This window comes from Lichenostomus cassidix, chromosome Z (genome assembly GCF_008360975.1).
Source record: "Lichenostomus cassidix isolate B80296 chromosome Z, HeHo_3.0, whole genome shotgun sequence".
NCBI lineage: Eukaryota > Metazoa > Chordata > Aves > Passeriformes > Meliphagidae > Lichenostomus > Lichenostomus cassidix.
The window spans coordinates 29,274,890-29,296,346 of record NC_139511.1 but is presented as its reverse complement, the minus strand read 5'-3'; the positions used below and the strand labels follow the sequence as shown (position 1 = coordinate 29,296,346).

At 41.2% G+C, this 21,457-nt stretch overlaps 1 protein-coding gene and 1 long non-coding RNA gene across 5 annotated transcripts in view; one reads left to right on the top strand and one right to left on the bottom strand.

Annotated features, from left to right (window-relative positions):
- CPLX1 (complexin 1) overlaps positions 1-21,457 on the bottom strand; it is a 107,159-nt gene that overhangs the window by 80,962 nt on the left and 4,740 nt on the right. The window lies entirely within an intron of this gene.
- On the top strand, positions 11,615-20,785 carry LOC146424619 (uncharacterized). 2 transcript variants are annotated; one of them, XR_014847097.1, is made up of 3 exons: positions 11,615-11,745; positions 17,132-17,334; positions 20,544-20,785. It is a non-coding gene; the product is annotated as an uncharacterized LOC146424619 (long non-coding RNA). The 2 variants fall into 2 exon arrangements; XR_014847098.1 differs by lacking the exon at positions 20,544-20,785 and adding an exon at positions 19,047-19,585.

The window sequence follows — 21,457 nt, the reverse complement described above, 5'->3', positions numbered from 1 at the left end:
CAAACTAGCAAAACCACAAAACCCACAAAACAAAAATAACAACAAAACAAAAACACAGCAACAAATGCACTCATGCATTATTCTTGTGGACAGAGTTTTCAGTTAAATGTCAGAAATGTTCTTACTGCCATCTCAGGAAAAAGGCCAAGACACAACTTATTCCAAGGTCCATCCTCATTCTAAAAATTTTAAGGTATCTCATGCTAAAATTTGTAAATTCCAGAAAACCAGCTGAATTATCAAGTGAAGGGATGAGGAGCAAGCCACAAAGCCAGACACCAGAATGTTACAAAGGTTCAAGGACAGGCTGGGCAAGCTCGTGGCAGATAATTCCACTGAGAATCATTTAATACAGAAAACCTACCTACATTCAAGAAGCCACTGGAAGTAGAGAGAAAGAGAGATGGGAAAATATTAGGGGAAGTTATTATTTTGCCTTGTACTTAGATCTTCATGAAATGCACACCTTTGGCCAGTACTGGAGACAGGATGCTGAAAGGCAACAGACCATTGGTTTGATACAGTCTAGACCTGCCCTCCTACACACATTTCTGGAGTATTGGATCCCAGAACAGTAAAAAGGCCCTACAGTGAGCAGATGATGCGAGACTCTGGTGAAACAAACAGTGTGAGCTGCCCACACCACACATAGGATCAGAAAGGTCTGTGTTTCTCCACTCAGCCTTTTCAGCACTTCAGAAAACCTACACATTAACCTTTGGTGCAGGACGTAGGCAGAAATCTGCCCACCTCTTTGAGAAAAGGACAGCCAAAGCTAGCATCTAAATGACAGTAGGCAACAGATTTTGGTAAGATTTTCTAAATATTATGTATCCTAATTACACAAATGGACAGCCAGTGAGTTGCAAATTCTCCAGTAAAGCCTGCCTAGCACATGATCTTTTAAATCTACCTTTCAAGTGAGTGATTTACAGGAAATGAGCTAGAGATTTCAGTGCTGACTGCAATCAAGACCCTTATCTTTACAATGAGCATGATTTATAGCAATTTTATGCTAATAGCTCTCACCCGTCATTATCACAAGAGAGAATACATGTCAAAATTCTTTATTCACCCCAAATCACACATCAGCCAGGCTCTCCATTCAAAGTATCTGATTGGGACCTACAGAAGCGGAAGGCACAGTGTGCTGCACGCAATGACTTCCACAGCCTTTTAAGCTCTCCTCTTACTTTGGACAGATTACAAAATGTCAGAACTTTGTTTTGAATGACAAATACAGTTCAATACAAAGTGCAGGTTTAGGAGTGGACATCCAGTTTCATAATACTGAGGAACATCAAATTTTTGGCCCTCTTCAAATATCATACCTAATTAATTTTTGACATAAACACTCCCTTGCACCCAAAGAACCCTCATGATTACCAGGAATGCACAGAGGTAACATATATGCATTTAAAACCCACAGCTAGTGCAGGCTGGACAGTGTTCTGGGGTATAATGCCCACTACACTCTTCCAGTTGCTGCCTTTCCAACATTTCTACTGTTGGAGGCAACACTAGGTTAGATAGTCCTTACATTTGATCTGACAGAGTCCTGCCTTCTAATATGCTTTTGAACTGACTATAAACAATAAAACAGATTGCATAGTTCTGGTGTGCCCACTGTTCAAAAGGAAAAATTAAACTTACAGTATGAGGGAGTACAATAGGAATTGAATCTTGAGGGAATTTCAGTGATCATAGGTGCAAAGCAGCTGTTAGGAACTAACAGCTAGGGCAGAGAAAAAGAATTTTCTGTTTTAAGATTTGTCTGCCCAGTGCTTATTCCAACTGGATTTGAAGTGAAGAATTTCAGCTTACATGATTGGAACTGTGTTGTTTTCAACAAGCCAGACCAATCCTGCTGCATACTGAGCAGCGCTGTGAGTGCCACAAGGTGGTATCTTTCTTGCTCAGCACTTTTTCACTTCCTATCAGGATCTCCTCTGTGTTCATCCTGGGTCTATTTATAACAAACACTTTCCTATAGGCCTGCTATGCCAAATACCAAAAATTGCTCCCACTCACTGCAAGGAAGAAATTCTATTCCTGTGTAATTTATTCTGTCTTTACATTTCTAACCTAGAGTACAGTACAGATTCAAACCGTTTGAAACCTTTCATCATTTTCAGATATGTGTATACTGCAGTAATCTTCTCCCACATAGATTAGTCAGCTAACATCACCAGTAAGTCAGTGCATGTAAGGGGGACACAAAAGCTGCTGCTTTTGAGAGATATAGGTAAAAGCTGAGTTCTTACATTCTGTGAACTAGCCTGCATCTCTGTGAAGTCATATAAATGGAGAATATGCCCTGGTGATTAGAGACCTGCAATCTATTTTGGTACATGTCAGAAGAAGTGCAGGACGGGTAACCTACATGCAGAGTCAAAGTCAAAATTGTAGCTCATCCTCAGAAAAAAAAAACTGTCTTCAGACACATGTCCTTGCTGCATAAAACTTCAGACTGGTTCAGGCTGTAATAATCAGAGTTTGATCAAGGGGTCATGTACCTATGCTTCCTGGGATAGCCTTCCTGATCTTTCTTCATCAGTAAAGATTCTGGTATCTTTTCTAATACCCTATATTTTCTTCTATTTAATCCTTTCCAACTAGACTGTGGATGCTGCCTGCTGAAACATAAATTTTCTTCTTCTCTACTTAGTACTCTAAGTTTCTACATGAGAATTGGGCCCTCTCTCAAATACATAGTTGGGAACTATGTCCTACCTCACCTGTGTGTCTACACTAAAAATATATCAAAGTGAACAGCTACCTGAGATGAGTTTCTCTGTGGGAGCTTCCATATATGACAACTCCTGGACCGACCCCTCACTGAGGATGCCTGGTTGACCTCAAACTCCGTGATGTAGAAGGGGCTTGAAGCAACCTGATCTAGTCAAAGGCAGAGGAATTGAAAATAGATCTTTGAAGTTCCCTTCAAACCCAAAACATTCTGTGATTCTAACTTGATGAAGGATTCCCAGTACTCATTATTCAAGCCCCCCCTCCCTCAATCAGATGGAAGCTATCTTTTTCAGGACCTCAATGTGGAGTGAAACAGCAAGCATCGCAAAGTAGGGGAGGAAAACAGATACTAGAATGAGTGTTCCCATCCCAAGGTTATCTCAGGTACCCACCCCAAAGGTACAATCCCCACTCACTGAGTACGATGTACGACTAAAGTGACTCAAGCTCGACCTAAATACAAAAAAGTAGTATAAAAATTAGTTTAAAATACAGGAATGTTGATGGGAAGACTCCACCGCGACTTCTGGGATCTGTCAACAACCTGCGCCTGTTTTCTTCCCCCACAGGGCCACCTATTAGGTAAGAACAGTACTCTGTGCATCCTGAATGATTGTCTTGAGGAGGGATTAGAGCTTGTTAGTGTATTGCTTTGAATAACTATATTACCTTGAATACACTTTCACAGTCATATACTATGACTGGCAATTATTTAAACTTAACCTGTCACAATTTTATTAATAAAGAGAGTTATTCTACTCAGGATGGCAAATTCACCCGGTTCACATCTCAGTGATTGGGCTTTACCTCTGAGCTTTAATTCACTCTTCTGGAAAAAAAAGTAAAGACGTTTCCATGCTTTGGAAAATGCCTTACAGTCTGGCAGTTCTAAAGAAGCAGAATCCACTGTTAATACAAAGAGGTGTTCCCAGACAGGCAGGAGGGATGAGGAAGGTTCCACCTCTATGGCTGACAACAGAGTAAGAAATCTAGCTGCTTTCTAAACAAATGGTTAATTTTGCTGCTGCTTATCAAATGAGCAAAAAAAACAGTGGCTACTCAGCCCCAGGAGGATGGAGAGCCTTCAGACATTGTAATTACAGGGTATCATAAGCTCCCCCAAAATGCAAATGAAAATATAAGTGTCTCTGTGAGCTAATGAGCCCCTAAGCCTCAATTCCAACTAGCAGCTGCTTATCACAATTTTAAATCTGCTATGCAAAAGAACCCAGAAGCACGGCTGCATCTGAAGCAATACTGGAGACAGAGAGCTGATGCAAAGAAAGATGGGACATGACCTAGAAGCATGGCTGGATAAATGTGTGACTTCACACTCTTCAAGTGAGCCAAACACCAAATGCTTAAAATGAGGGGTGAACAAGTTTTTCTGCTGCCAAGAATAAATGCCAGTGGCTGCACAAAACAAGGCCTAAGGACTGTCTTATAAAGAGAGATAGCAACTGATGACTGTAGCCTGGATCTCCTTACAAGTCTCAACACATCATGGCTCTCACTGATGTTCTTGCCAGCTATCAATAGCCCTACACATGTTTTCAGCTTTCTGTCATGTAGAGATCTCAGTCTAAGCCAACACAACAAAAAAGAAGTAACTATAAAGACTCAGCAAGTTTTAGTTTCCTCACTGTGTACAGAAAATGACAGAGCCCTAGCCCAGGAAAGGAGAGACCCATATGCATCATTTTAGTTCATGCTTTTTACCTTAATGACCATAATTTATAGCATTTCCAGATGAAAGCCACAAATCATTAGCTGGGATCAGCAATCCCATTGATGTACACCTTCTTATGGTAAACAACCCAGTTTTTCAGGTATAGACAAAGTCATGCCTTAACATCAGGTGAAACTTTACACCGTTAAGGCAAGAACCAATGCAACTGTTCACAGCTGATGATTTTTTTTCACCCCATTTAAGTCTGTGGCAAGGTGAACAGACAGTGACTTAGAGATCAAGAGATGGGGAGAGATGAGGAACAGGTCTTTATGCACTGTTTTTGGTTAGAGACTGAAAAAAAGTCCCATTTTAACACATAATGAAAAAGAGAGAAAACCACTAAATAGGGAAACATTTGAATGGTCTTGAGGTAAACTTTTTTGTTGAGTGTCATGCCTCAACATGAGGCATTTGCAAACAGGACAATCTGATTAATTCTTGAGCCACTTCCATTCTGTTTCTTCCTTTTGCAAACACCACCCAGAAATTTCCAGCTGCACAATTTAAGAAGAACAGACCAGGTTAACTTGTTTCTTGAGCTCAGTGCTCTGTTTCTCCAATACAGAAAGAACTCTTCCCACCACTGTGCAGGCAACCAACACACAAGGGGCCACTATGCTGGCTAAAATCACTGGGAAATCACACCTCCTCCTAACAGCTGGCAAGGAAAAAAAATGAAATGCCAGTGCTGCTAGAAGAAAGCTCAAATATGATCCTAAATTAGCACACCTGAAGACCACCATGGGTTTAGATTTTTTTTTTAGATTTTTTTTTTTTAACAGAATGGAAGACAGAATTAAGAAGCACTGTCTGCCTCTTCAGGTTGGAAACTTGAAGTGTTGTTTGACTGGTAGGTATATTCAAAATTCAAGTGTCACTTATAAGTTTATGCCAGTTACTCCTGTTCAAGAAAAGTGCAACTGTCATGAATAGCCACAAAGAAGGACAGCATATCATACCCACAGCAGCTTTAGGCAATTGCTCAAGGGAACTACTCACAGCTCTTTTTTCAGCTCCTGTAAACCCTACTTCCCTTCTTGTCAATATGGCAACCTCAAGTATTTTCCCCCATATCCTCACCTCTCATCTTCATCATAATGTCCCTTTTTAAGATCAGCCTCTTGTTGATTCTGACAAAAGAGCCACAAGCACGTGAGTGGCTCAGGCTAATTATGCCTTCCTTTCAATCAAAATACAAATAAATTTCCCTGAAATACATACCACTGTGAAAACTGCCTCTTGCATGCTGAATTAAGGCTCAGATGCCTCCTGCTCTAATATGAACAGTACTCCTCTGAGAAGACTCCTATACAGACAGAAGGTTTTAGTTTGCTCCAAAAAAGACCAACATCCATCAAAACACAAAGCAGACTGAAGAGCTCACAGAGAGAGGTAATAGAATAGTGCTAACAAGCAACAGAACAGTGCTAACAGCCTGTTCCCTGCACCTATAAAGAATGCAGTATTTTAGAAGACCTAACACTGATAACAACTTGGTTAATTGGTTACAGTGTAACACCAATCACAAAACTCATAGGTGCTTTGCCAGCATTCCTATCCAATTCTAGAAGATTAGAGGCATGTCTCAGTTCAAAGATACCCACAGGTCTGAGGGAGCTGATAACACAAGACCTGTCCAACACCGTATTCTGTTGTCAGGACAGCTCCTCATACCACTCAAAATGTTCCTTAGTTTCACAGTACCTCTCCTAATGCCATTGCCCTACCAAATTTTTACAGGAGCAAGCAAAGGAATAAATGAAGGAATAAAGCTGACTGCTGTTTAGCAGATTTGAAAGCAACTACAGACCTTCTTCTTTTTGGAAACATTCCAAGCCAATGCAAATTGGGTCTGTAGCTGCAACCTCCTGCCAGGAAGACAATCCTGATAGGAGCAATCTCAGCTAATATGGGCATTGAGCAATCGAGCAGGTATGGTAAATGAACATTGCCCATGTTCTCTCCACTCACCTGAAAGGAAGTCATTGCCTCTCACAGGCTCCTTAGAAGGTCAGTTAATACCCCTTCTTTGAGGGAAGATCAAAATCTCCCAGTTAACTGTGTTAGTTGTAGCCATCAGTACGATTGTAGAACCACAAAAAGGCTTCTGGAATACACTTGTATTGCTTTGTCAAGTCTGGAAGCTGATGCACAATTGATTTGCTGTCAGGTTGGAAGAATGTGCTGCAGGTAGAATATTCTGCAAGGTCTATCCTTCATTTTAATTAATCACTTGAATGACAACATGGACACTTATCCCATTGGAAAGTGCAAACAAGGTGATGTAAGAAAGTAACAGATGCAAAGCTTGTTAGGAGACAGAATACTTCGCATTAGAGAGAGAAAAAACAGAGCAGCTTTCAAGCACAACAGCCTTTCTGCAGTTCTGTATCTGGATGAGGGCAAGCAAAAAGGGGTTGCCACACAGGGCAAATTTAGCATTATAAGTCCTCTCAAATAATAGAATGAAAGAGACAAGGTGCAAAACCAACACTGCCTACTAAAAGAGGAATATTCAACTGTGCGAGTACATGAACACTTCCTTCAAAAAACCCACTGGCAGTTTTGCTGAAAAGATGATGACAGATATCTAAATTACTGTCACAGCTAAGACTGTGGAATACACAAGATTACATTTTGCCCTGCCCCTACAATTATTACAAGATCACAATGAGAGGAAAATCAATGCAGTGTGCAGGAAATAGCTTATATTGGAATTTAAAGAGAAGAGCTACTAAATACAGCTCTCCCTCATCCTGACATAGTGTGAGCATATCAGGCAGAAAATTGTCCCAATGTTCTGAGTCATTCTGTTCTGCTGGAATGTTTAAATGACCTAATAACCTTCACCTTGCTCTTTTTATTAGTGGCCAGAATATATGCCAATGCTGTATTTCATCCTTCTCTAGCAAAGAACTATCACAGATACTTTTAATAACTTCATTATTGCCTTTTGGAACAGAGAAGGAACACATGGTTACTCATAGGAAGAAGTTTTCAATGTTCCCCAGAGATCCGCTTGGGGAAGACATGGTTTTTAGATGTTCAATAATGAAACACTAGCCTCTAGTTAAAATGATTTATGTTATTTTCCATTATCAAACAGGTCTATCCATTTGAACTCTGTAATAAGCTTGCTCAGGATCTTCAGCTGGAATGTTACACAGACAAATCAGTCACAAGTTAATCAAGCTGAAGCTGAGAAAATTAATAGCTTTTCATCACAATTATGTCCTCCCACCAAAACCAGTCAACTTTTTGCATCCTTTGATATTGTGTGGCTAACTGGTTTGTTGCACAGCCACATATCCGTGCTTATGCTTACCTGCATGAGCACACAGCAGTGAAATCACTGCACCATTGTTTTTCAGAGAGACCGTGACAGCTGAAGTGCAACGTACTTGGGCCATTACAACAAACAGAAACTCTAAACGCCTTTCCCCATAAAGCAGTGACAGCACCACTGCCTGTCCAGCTAGTTTCTTCTCGCTCATTTATTGCTACAGGTACAATCTCAGAAGCAAGTCATGTTGAGTTCATTCACACATTCTGCCCTCTGGTATAAACCAGATTGATCTTCTCGAAGCCTAGAGCCCTGCTGCCAGTACACTGGAAGTGTTGAAGAAATGTCTAACAACTGACTGCCATCCAAGACCAGAGGTCAATGACATGTCTGGAATGAGAGCTAAAGAAGTAACTCTGCTTAGGATAGAGGGCTAAGGTGATGGTGGGCAGAGAGAAGAAAGCTCTTGGCTCACACCTTCAGGCTCACCCTGAAGGATATTCACCCTGAATATCCTTCAGAGGCCCCGAATAATCTGGAAAGCAGACAAGACAAGACTTCACATGTCACCTGTGAAAAAATCATCCTACGGGCCATAAAATAAGAGAAAAACCTGCAGACAGAGAGACAATCTGTCTCATTTACCATACTGGCATGTGCTCACAACCACAGAGTCAGCTAAAGTCACCCAGGTTTCTGAGTAGCTGATTACATGTATTTTGCTTTCTATCCTTAGCAAAGGCTGCAAGGTTAGGCCGGTTTGTCCAAGGAGCAGACAAACTGTGACAGTACTCTTCTCTCCTCTCACTATCCCAGGTGTGCTGCTTGTTTTGTTTTTGAGGACATGGAACTGGACTTAAATAGGATGAAAAAATCACAACAAACCCTGTTCTGCCCAACTCATCTAATTTCTTTTTTTTTTAGAGGGCAGTTACTGCCAGTTTTAATGCATGTCTTAATGAAGACTGATTCATGGGCTGACTCCCTTATAAGGGCTTTGTAATTTAAGAGACTGGGAATAGGAACCTTGTTAAAATAAAACTCTACTGAGCGTTTTGCATTTCAAGACAGTTACCTCTTACAACTTTCTCTATTTGGTTCTCTAATTAAAAGGTTAGCAAACATGAACAGGGAGCATTTTACAGAGCATAAGGAACCTTAGGTCTCTCCACTTGAGCCCTGAACTGAATTTAACTACTCAGAGACTGTCAGTGATATAATCATGGCGAATCTCTTTAATTTCCTGGAACACACTTGCACATGGAATGAAAATTAGGGGGATGGTGGATAAGAGGGATTGCTCTCCTGCCTCTGAGTCTATTGTTCTCATATAATCAATACAGTCAAGGAAGGCTCCTTCTTGCTCCTGTTCAATGTCCTGTACAACACTGGTATTCTGCAGTTACTGTGTGCACACACCAATGGGAGGCACAGAGATGTCACCTTCTCAGCAAGGCTAGCAGCTTAGCAAAGCCACCCTGGTGGATTTTCTGTGTTATTAGAACATATCTGATAGATGGAGAGGAAGAGTACTCTCCAAAGGTGCCATGAGCATTCTGAGAGGAGAGGTCTGCTGGAACTGAGGTGGTGAGCAGACTCCATCAGCTGTGGTCCAGGGTGCAGTGCACACAGCAGCAGCACAGGGTATCCTGCCCAGGGTATGTAGAGCAAAGTCCTGCTGGAAGCTCCAAAGCAAGCCTCAGGAATAAAGGAGGCCATCCTCTCCCCTTCATGGGTAAGAATGCACATTTCTGACAAAGGTCACCATGCTTTCATATTAAAGCCAAGGCCAGGAAGAACTGCACATATATCACCTCAGTATAAATTGCTAAGATTCCACCATGAGTCCAGTTGACATGTCCTCAAAAGCACATCCAGAGCCAAAGTTCATTGGATGAAGCTTTCTGATAGCATTAACCCCTACACATATGTTGCTCCACTGGCAGTAGCAACAGCTCTTTCAGCAGCACCATGTGAATATTAGCCCTCTAATCCAGACTGCTGGGCTGCGCAAATTCATGGCTATCATTTCTTTGTCTTTGTACCCACTGCTGGGCCCAGCAACCACATGGTTCTAAATAGTGGCAAGCATCAGAATCTAGACATATAGTTGCAGGGAAAATGTTGCAGTACACCAACAAAGGGTAACAGGTTTACTGGTGGGTAAGCGGAGAGCTGAACCCTTAAACAAGAATCATTATTTCATTTCCCTCCTTCCATCACTGTGATGGTCCTGATAGATCACTGGGGAGAATAGTCCCCCAGAATTTCTATGAAACACAGACAGAATCTCTGGCTGTAAGAAACAGCATTAGCAAAATGTCAGTAGATTCATGCTGTTACCACCCACCAGCTGTACCATTAAAGGGTGTCTGCTCCTAAGGAGTACATGAGACAGGATGCTCAACAGTGCCATGCAGGTAGACAAGGGTGATTTACTGCTCTGTGCAGGGCGATAACATGGGCATGAATCACCAGGTCCCTTCAGAGGGAAGCCAGATTGGAGTTTAAGTGATAAGGAAAACAGGAAAGAAATTATTATCAGGTCTAAGGCCTGCCTATCTTTATTTGGAATATGTAAAGCATTCTTGATCCTGGGCATAACAAAACACATCCCCTCTGTGCCTTCTCAGGACTCTGCAGAAGTCCTGAAGTAGCTGAGACAAGTGATGCCAATTAGACCCTCCTGTTAGGCACAGCATTTTAGACGAGGAATATCACATGGATAGTCTGATCCTGATGGATACATCTCAAGAGACTGTTTCTAAGCTCTCCCATTAAGCAGTTGTAGTGCTATCTTAACACAAAAGTAAAACAGAGAGATAACATTCTGACAGGAGGGTTCTTGGAATGAGGAAAAAAAGAAGACTGAAAGACAAGCCAATATCCATGTCTGTCAGCTATTGAGAGGAAAGAAAATTAACCATTAAGATCACTAAAAAATCAGAAGTAGAAGAGGTACAGAAAAGAATCTGAAATCATGTGTAAATGTGTCTCAGATGCCTTCAAATTTCAAATGGCACTCAGACCATTTGGAATTGTGGCCTTCCCCATGATGTCAGTCAAGGTCACCCAGGACCTTCAAGGTCCTCAAATAACATTACTATTATCTTCTGTGGTATCTCCAGTTAATCCTTCTCAATGGACAAAGATTTCCCTACAAAGATGAATACCACTTCATTCTTATTAAATGCTTGAAGATGAAACAGTGTGATCTTTCTATTTTGCTCCAAGTGAGCTACACATGGAGCAGATCAGGCCCTTGTCACAACCCGTGAACTCAGTAATTAACTTTGTACACTGCCTCCCAGAATATCTGCACAATGCTTCCTTACCAGCCCATTCCTTCCTGACAGGGAAGTTCAGTACAAATGCAAGGAGGGTTTCCAAGGGCCCTTGTCTATGAGCTCTTCTCTGATTCCTGAGGAAGTTCTAAGGCCCCAAGGTATGAGAGGAATATTTTTACATAGATGGATACTTCTTTCACACTTTGCTGAATCGGAATCTGGGCAGGTAAGGAGAGTATCCACCTCCCACTGCAGAGAACAGACTTTGCAGCTCTGAGACAGCTTTCAAAACTGAAGTGGTAAGTGAGCAGCAAGACAGCACACTGCAGCTGAAATTGGGTGATGGGACTCTTCAGAGTAGGAATGGGTAGGCTTCCCCTGCACTACTGTCAAGAAATGTATTTACAGAATCAGCTTTCCCCACTGTCAGAAAAAGAAGAGCAGAATTCCCATTGCTTTTTTCACCTGGCTAAGTCGTCATGCTTGAATGTGCAGGTGGCAATGGTGTGAAGGCACATGGCTCAGCTGCAGGTGATGTCACAACACAGCAACAAGCCATGCTAAGCATCCAGCCCAAGGAGACAGAAGGTACTCCTCCCAGCACTTGGAGTCCCAGCACAAATCTGATGCTGGTTACAACCACAGCTTCACCCCTGTTGCAGATATCTCCCCAGAGATATCTGCCTAGGAAAGTAAATGATTCTACATGTCTTCAGGGCTTTTGAGCTCTTACTGGATCCTTTCCCACCATGAACTTCATGGAAAGAGGAATTTTACTTTCCAGGTTGTCCTGCACTGAACAGATTTGCTTTTGTAGATAAGGAAACTTATACAACACTAAGCCAATGTCAGGTTTCATTAAATACAGTGTTTTTAGACGTGGCTGTCATGTCCTTAACCTAAAGGGTAATTTTGTTTCCAAAGACTGCAGGATGAGCGTTTGGTCACCTCCTCCTATGTGGATGACTTATTTACCCTCCTAATGCCTCTAATGATTTAGCAGAGAATTTGCAGTGCATAAAAGTTATAAATAATGTACAAGTGTCAATGTGTTTCCACTTCAAACAAAATATGAATCATGCTGTCCCTGTGTTTGCTGACTTTGGGCTTCTTTTGGATTTAAAGCTTATTTCAAATCTTTCATAAACTAGACTACTACCTTTTTTTTTTACCATAAAATGCACATCTTTTCACTGAATCACTTTTGCATTCCATACTGCCAGCCAAGCCTATTGTGAGATGTCTGTCACCCAAAAGCTACTAAATCCAACATTTGTCACTTAATCCTAGTCATAATTTCCAGCTAACCAGTAAGGCAAAAAATAAATTACTTTATCAGCTCCACTCTCTTTACATCTGCTTTATTCCCAACTGTAACACAACCAGTTATAATTGAGTTGCAGTTTAATCAACTAAGTGGGCCACCCTGTGAGGAAAAACTAAGGAAAAAAAAAGAAAAAGAGAAAAAAAAAAAAAAAGAAGAGAGAATCTAGGTCGCACTGTTCTTAAGACAGCAAAATAGATAATTGCTTCACTCCACAGCATTCATGCTGCACCTGAGGTATGTTTGATATGTTATGTAACTAATACCATCCCTAGGTTAGCCAGACCTTCCATAATAATATGCCATAAGTACCTCTTTCATGCACATGAAGGTGGTAGATCTGACTTATCCTTTCCAGACTGTGTGAAAACGAGGAATATTCCAACCAATGAGATTTTGAGGGGATTTTTGTGAGTTTTTATGAGGAGGAAGAAAACTCTTTGACTATTTTACTTGTATCTGCAAAAAATTAATAGAAATGTTGGTCTTCAGCTGCTGTAGATTAACAGATCTCTCTGCCAACAAAGACAGTGGAAATTTCTAAATTACATTATGCTGTATCAAACAAGTGCCTGTGAGTGTCCAGGACTTTGTTGTACAGAATCAAGTGCTGAGTGTCCCTGGTCACCCAGAGATTGTCTCTGTTGGGCTAGATTAGCTCAACTGTCTTTTAGTTAGAACTAATTTTTTGAGCACATGGAAAGATCCTAGTGCAGAAGGATCTTCTACAGTACAAAGAAACACACTAAAGTGATCCCTAAATAAATAATAGACAAATAACCACATAAGAACCAGCAATAAGACAGCATGCCTGTAATGGAGAGAAAAAAGCAATGAGTGCTCTTAACTCAAGGCAGCCAATTCACAACAGTCAACTGGAGTAAAAACAGCATTGAAAGCAACACACTCTAGATTTAACCCAGGGAGAGGATTCAAGATGGGAAGTAAACTCAAAACTTTGTATTTTGACTTCACTTTCCTGTGTGGAAACGAACACTGCTGTCTGTGGCAGTGGTCAACAGGACACATTTTACCCACCTATTTTATGCAACTGTTATTGCATCTGCCAGCAGAGCAGGAGCACATGCATACTGTCTTAGAGGAGAGGTACTGAGTACCAGGTGGAAGGAGTACCACCTGAAATGTTCTACCAGATGACATTCAAAACACAAAACCAGAAATCCCAATCAAGAACCTTGGCCACCAGGCAAGTCATTGTGTCCTCAACAGGGGATCTCAGGCCACATGACCAAAAAAAGGTGTTAAACACCTTGACATAATATTCAGAGAGATATGAATCTCAGTGGGATCTCTGCCTGGCACAGCGTTCATTGGCTATAAAGGTGCACAGTCAGAAGAAAGAGATGGCACACTCCTCCTCTTCCAGAAGCCAATATGTTGCAATGGCAGTGATCTGGTGTTCTACCACTCACCTGTGTGCCCTTGCTGAAGGCTTGCTTGGCTGGGCACTCCTGAACTGGTCAGTTTTAAGGAGACATGGTTGTAAATTTATCAGCCATGGGGAAGAAACCTCACAAGGCTACAAGAGACATTTGAGCCTGAGAGGTTCAGTCCTGCAAATAAAACATGTGCCTTTCTCTGAGTGCTGGGCCAGCACAAGGCACCCTCTGAAATTGCTATGCAGACAAGAGATCTAAGTCATACTGTAATGTCAGCCTGAGTCCAGAATACTGAGATGGCAGACAGCAGGCACATAAACCATGGAGTGTAATCTGAGTCCAACGATCAGGAAAATAATAAATACTGGTACTGAGGAAGACAGAATAGTCTATTTTCAGATAACTGCTCAAAATCAGGAAGAGGTCCCAGAGAAACACCTAGTTCTTAAATCACTTATTTCTCAACTGTAGCATGAAAAAAAACTAAAATAGAAACAAAACTTAACAAAAAAGCTTTGAAAACAGCTGCTTTCATGTAAATTGCAGGTAGAAGTTACCATGGAGGGAATTTCAAGCTATGCCTGTTACATGAAACTCCAAATCCTTGCCTGGACTGAAACACAACCGCTGGAAAACTATCCAGTGTAGCCACGTATTCTAGAAATTACTTTGCAAATCCGCCAAGTCTTTGAAAGAAAAGTACTTTCAATCTGAATCAAAAAGCTGATTTCAAATCGTCTGTGAGCATGGACATAACATAGCTAGCAGACCTCTTCTGTTATACAAATGGCCAGGGGCTAAAATGTTTTCAGAAAAGGGAGAATTAACCTCAGCTCTGTAACTAACTCACCCAGAGGCACACAATGCTGGTTCCCACTCAGCTAGGTTTGCCTTCTGGACACCATCAGAGCTTATCACATATTGGAACAAAATCAAAATTTAATGTAAATTAAGATTTAGAGCAATTCTGTTATTATGGACAATCTTACAAGTGAAGACTCAAAGCCATCAACTCTCTATTGAGGTACTCAGGAAGAAAAATTATTTCCTGCCTCACTGGCCCTACCTCTCTGAGCATGTATAATTATTTCAAATACACCTGAGACTCAGTTTCCATTTCTCCCTGCTTGCTGCAGCAGCAGGATTCCCCAGAAAGAACACCTCTCTTCTCTCCCACTAGTCAAGAGACAATAATTACTGACTAAAGGATGCTTATGGCCAATTTATTCACATTATCCTTTTACCAACATTGTCCTTCAGTTTAAGTACCTCTTCCTTTGCTGCAGTGTTCACCTCTCTCGTGTTTAGAGAGAGTAGTGGTGTCCCTCCTTAACCTTTTTCCTCAGCATTTTAATCTATCTCCATGTAATTGTAAAGTCCTCTTTCACGCACCTTTTAATCTTCTCGTTCTGCAGCCCAGCTGACATGCAACAGAAACTTCCAATATTTAAAGGAAAATATAGAGGAGAAAGTTGAAATTGTCAATAAAAGCATTTTAAGTATTCAGAATTAATAACAAAAAAAAAAAAAAACAAAAAAAAAAACCCAAGAAAACACACAAACCAAATTTTAAAAGAATCATCTGTTTCTAATGGAGTCTAGATTTTTTTCTAAATATTCTTCCAAGCACTTTTATTCCCAGCTAGAACTTTGTAAAGGAGTAAATATATACATGTGCTGGCAAAATCTCTGAATATTTTCTCCTTCTCCTCAGTTGTATTTTGTATTCCATTTTGGATTGTATTCCAAATTGTATTCCATTTGGGATTTTAATTTGTTTTTTTAATTTGGGATTTTAATTTGTTTTTTTTTATTTAAGGAAAAAATAAGTCTAGAAGGAAATTGCAAAGAGAAATTGGTTAATTCCCAAAGAAGAAAATATTTCACTCAGATTCAGGGAAGAGTAGCATGCATACACTTAGCTCCAGCATTAAATAAATAACTGTCAGAGATTAAAAATACATTGGTTTTGACATGATGTCTTTGTCTCATGCAGTCTTTCAGGTTTGCAACACATCTTCTTTTCTTGATTGCTGAGAAAAAACAAACTAGGTGTTTAAAGAATTTTCATTAAAAAAAAACAACCAACACAGCCTTAGTAAAACCTTTCCAAAGTCCTCTTGCAAATTAGGATTTTGATTAATATACACATTTTCAAATAATTCAATAGACACACACACACTTGGAACAGAAGCCAGACAGTCCCACACAGTTCCTGCCCCTTCATGGGGTATGCAGAAAGTTTCACACTATATGCAGCAACACCATGGCAGGGAGGTAGAAAGAACAAGAAAGTTTCATTGCCAAGTCAAGGACAAATTTTCAAGCCCTTTAAGTCCAACAGTTGAGCTCTGTCTGGCACTAAGAAGCAGAAGAGGGGTAGAAGGACAAAAGAATGCTGTTCACTTCTCATGAAGGGAAGGGCAGTGCTCAGTGCCCCTTGTGTCTGGCTGAGTCTGTTGTTTTCTTGGGATAATGGTGTTCTGTACTGCTTTTTTCTGCAAGGAGGCTGGCAGAGACACCACTTAACTTAGAGATGAAGTGACTTTCCCAAGCATACCCAGAGCTCTCCTACAGACAAGGCCTGCAATTGAGACAACAATTTTACATTCACCTACCTTCAACAGAAGGTTCTAACTTCTTTTCTGCTGGTCAAATTTGCTGACCTCACCAGAAAAAAAAAAAAAAAAAACAAAAAGACATAGATCCAGGAACACAGAGACATAGCAGCTCAGCTATTTGTCAACCTAGGTATTGACACACATTTCTTTCCTATCCTTTTAATTGCTGTCTGCGTTCCCCTTCATTGCTCCAATTCTCTCAGGAGACTGGAGTTATCAAAACAGCTCCACCATTCCCCACCTGGATTTTTTTTTGGTTCTTCTCTTATTTTTCTCAGATGGTAATTCACAGCCATTTGAATCCCAAATTTATGTTGATGTTGTTGTATGTTTGACATTCCTTCAAGGTCAGTACCACTGCAAACAAGCCATAAGACTCAAATCATGATGCAAAAATGCAAGTAGCTACTAAACAGCTTCATTCTTGTAGATAATGACCAATCCAAACTGCAAAAAAGATGCACAAAGTCAGCAGATTAAATTTGCTGTTTGTATTAATGCACTTCTGCATTGACAGCATCCATCCAACTTGAAAGCAGCTCATTTAAAAATACAGGAGAGAGGGGGGAAAAAATAAAAATAAAAAAAATCAATCCTCAAATTGCGCAGGGGGGTCATCAATTTGTCCCTAGCAGAGAGAAGCAATTTAGTTGAAGTGTTTTGTTTCTAATATGCACTGTGCTTTGTATCAGTGATAGATCACGAGTAACCTTTGCCATGTCTGTAATTGCAGCTGTTACCCTTTAGCAAACCATGTGAGCATCTGCTCAGCAGTCAGTAGACACTTTCAGCCTTCTCAGCAATGTTCTACATCCTGAGACACGTACTCCAGACACAAAAACAAAGCTGAGAGAAACATAACTGACTATATCCAAGCTCTCACAATCAAATTGTACGTGAGAAAGTACAATGGCAACCAGCAAAGTGCTCAAAGCGGTAAGTTAACAAATTTTTAAGGTTCTGTGTTGACTTGATCAAGCACTTGATTTCAGCACATGGAATGAATATACAAAGGCATTGCAGAGGTGCAGCTTCACAACGAAGAGCATCCAAGGCCAAGGCAGCATATTTTCTGCCCCACCACTGAAAGAGGAGAGACAGAGGATTTGGAAGAGCCCTCAGCATGCTGCTGAGGGTCTTTAGAGCTTTTGGAAGTGGCAATAGTAATTCTGCAGCACTGAGGGACTAACATCCCAATTACCACATCATGAACAATATCCTCTCTCCAATGGCCTGAAAAACTCTGAATTCTCATCCTAGATAACACCAGAACCTGTATCTGTCCCTGAGTTTCAGCATCAGTGTCTACTCCCTCTCTTTCTTCCCCAACTCTACCACAAAGTTCAGAGATAGGACCTTGGCCTTCAAACAGAAGAACATGCCTTTTGCATGCAGCCCTCTGACATGAGACAAGCCAAGGGCAATGCATTAGAGATCTGTCCCTTTCTTTCTGCCAGCCTTCCCTCTTTATTGTCATTCCTCTTCCAGGCCTCCTCAACAATTAAGCAGACTTCAAACACTGCTGGAGAACTTCTCATCTCCATGCAACTGCCACACGAAGTTTTCTGTGCAACCATCTTGTTGCTAGGGTGGATTTTTTTGCTGGTGGCCTTGGGGACAGTGCCACAGGATGAAAGAGACATCCTAGTCTTCTGTAAGGGCAAGATGCCTGTCTTCCCTCAGTGGAGAGCCTTTGCAGAGGCTGCTCAGGGCTTTTGGAGCCCTATACTTTACTGCAGTGCTAACAAATACAGACCACACAGTCTCGACTCAACCCAGCAAGACTTCTGAACACAGGTAGCCCTCACGGATTTGATTGCATAGCTTTATGAATCCAAACCTTACCCTTCTAGTCAGAAGGGTAAGCCCTCCCACATACTTCAGCCTTCTTACATGTCAGTCCTCCCTAATGCCTGTCCTTTTGCCAGCACATGAGCAACTGAGTCTCCACAGCTAACAGCTGAACTACATTCTGAGCTTCCCTCTCCTTGAGAGCCAACACGAAGAAAAACCAGTCACTTACATTTAGAGCATCCCGTTTCACCAACAATATCTGAGTAACTGTAGTACCTCATGCACTAGGCTCCCGCCTGGCTCCAAATCCGCTGCTGCAGATAGCATTTCCTATGCAACGCAGGCCAAAATTTCAGCACTGACTATTTCTATTTGTACCAAAACCATGCAGCTGGCAAGAAACCACCACTTTTCACTCCTTCAATTATGAAAGGCTAAAAAAAAGAGTCAGAAAGATTCAGGTATACAGCAACAGATATTAAAATCAAAAGTATGCAGAACTTCCTTCAAAGTGAAGAAAAACTAAGAAGAATCTTTTTCTTCTGCCTTGAATCTATCCTAGACAGACTACTTAATAGATGAGAAATTTCCTTATTTCTCTCCCGCTGAGAGCGAAAACACCCTGCTTAGCCATGTCACTCCAAAGCAGGCTTTTGGCAAGCAGATGCCCTGCAGGAGAAATCTTAGTTAAGCTCTTTGCAGCCTACCTCTACAATCAGCTGAAGGTTGCACATTTCCTCCAAGGACACTTCAAAAAGCACACTGGTCTCAATGCCTGCTTGCAAGTAAGACAAACATAAGTAAGATCCCAGCAGACATAAGTGAGAGTTTTTGTGTGATTCTAACTTCAACAGGCCAAACAGAGGCAAGCAAATATCAAAGGAAGTTTTCTCAAGAAAGGCACAGGAAGAAAGGACCTGGTTGGTTTTTCATCTCCTGGTTAGCACCATGGACGGAATAAATCAACTGATCATCACTGTAGTTGTTTCACTGGTATAATCTCAACAGCAACCATTTGCTTCCTTGGCAGACATCTTGCAACTTAATCGAATTTCCTGAATAAAATCTCTTTGCCAGCACTATGCATTAGAAAAAAAAACTTTTAATACCATTCCTTGTGAAAAATGTATGTATCAGACATGCCACCTTCCCCAGGTACCTGCCTCCTGTCACTGGATCGCAGGAAGAAAAGATCAGCATCTCCTTCTCCACTTCCCCTCTTCAAAAAGTTAGAGAGCAATGAGGTGACCCCTCTGCCTCCAAGAAAGGTCCTTGGCCACTCCTCAGAAGACATTCATTCCAGCCCTTTAACCAGCTTTGTTGCCCTCCTCTGGATGAATTCAACTCCCTTAAAAACCTTTTTAGTTTGTGGGGCCCAGAATTACACACAATACAGGTGGAAGAATGAAAGTAAGGAGCCCCCCAATATCTATCACATGCTACAGTGGGCTTGAGATCTCGTGTCTCGTGCCAGATTCTCCAGTCCTTATGATTTGGATGACTGCAAAATGAAAGACCTCATTTGTTAAAGGTTTCAAGGATCACAGACAAAAGAGGCCCAGAAGTAAACACCAGCACTGGCATTGTGACCTGCTCCAGAACTTCATACATTAACATAAGCAGTGGAGCAGAGCCTAGTTGATGCACAAGGTCCCAGAGCAACACAGAGGCTCAGCAGAGAACTGGAAATATGAGAAACAAGAGAGTGAGTTGGAAAAGGAGAAAACAGAAGTCTCTGTGTTTATTTCACAGTCTGTTCCACCCTGAGCAGGTCTGTATTGCCTCTGACTGCACTCAATCTTGCTAACTTCTGCAGGAAAAATTAAAGGCTTAATCCTCACACCACAAAACACTAAAGTGAGGCAAATGCAGCAGTAGAATATACAGAAGGTCACTGCTAAGACATTAAATACTAGTATGGTTTTCATTCAGGCTTATCTGGCATTCACACACCTTCACATCTTTGCTAATGTAAGCTTAGTACAGGAGCTGTTCTTTCAGAGCTTAAGTCACACAGTGACTTAAATCCCATTATCTTCATGAGGGTTTGGATCTCTGTCTGCCTTCAAGAACAAGGGGACTCCCTCTGGACTGTGTTTGTGGTATACCCAGCTGAATCAAAGTTGCTGGTTAAGGACATGAAGTAGGCAGTGCACCCCTGCTGACATATTCCAGAAGGCAATCTGGTTGCATTTGTTGTTTGCCTAAAGTATTTTAAGAATCTTTCTGAACCAAAACAAGTGTCCACTGATTCTTGACAGAAGAAGCGGATGTGAAGCCGTGGCCTAAGCTGCTGCCAATAAATCAGAAAATCATGCCTGTAATACCTCTCATAGTGAATATCTTTCCAGAAACTCAGATGTACCTTTCCTTCTGGGGGAGCTTGCATTGCACAATGAATTCAAGGAATGATGGAAGCATGAAGAAGAAATTTAGACCATACCATTCATATGCACTGTTACGTGTGAAAGGATTTGCATAATTTATCCACATGCCGACATCAAGAAAAGTCAGTACTTAAGGTAGGCATTCCAACCTTGTACCATCCAGTTCTTACCATTTCTCCTATTGTGGCAATAAAATTAGCACATTAAAAGGGCTCTGTGAACCATCATATTTAGAGCTACTGTGTGTTCTGTATATCCACAATTTCACAACATTCTGGTCTGCAGAATGTTGCTTTCTGCAGTAGGAAATCTCTCTCTCTTCAAACACATCATGAATCAACCTCTGGTAAACCCTCCTCACTTTCCATAGGCTTTCCTCTTTTCTTTTTCATAAGAAAATGTCTCAGACCCTTGGCACTCAAATTAGCCAGTAACAGAAAGACACCCAGAAGACACATGAATGTCATTGTGTTCTTTTTCAATCCAGTTTCCCTATTTGCCCAAGCCAGCAGTGACAGTTAGTGATACAGTGTAGTACAACATGGGAGTCAGGTGTTCATGCACACTTTGCTTTCACACAAACTTAGGAAGAAATAAGCAATGCACAGTGAAAAGCATAAACCCCTTCAGGACCCATTTTGGATCTTCCAGTTCCTGCTTTTTCCTGGGAAATCTTACGCACTGGTCATATGGCAGTAGACCAGCTCTGGCAAAGAGCACTTCTAATATAAAATAGAGTCATGGAATCACTCTGATTGTCTTTGTTTAATGAACTGTCACAGGAACAGCAAAGCGACCAATCACCCTGGCTATACACCTCTGTCAATGATGCAGCAAGATCAGCAGAACAAAATATCCCTTTTCTGTTACTTCTGTGG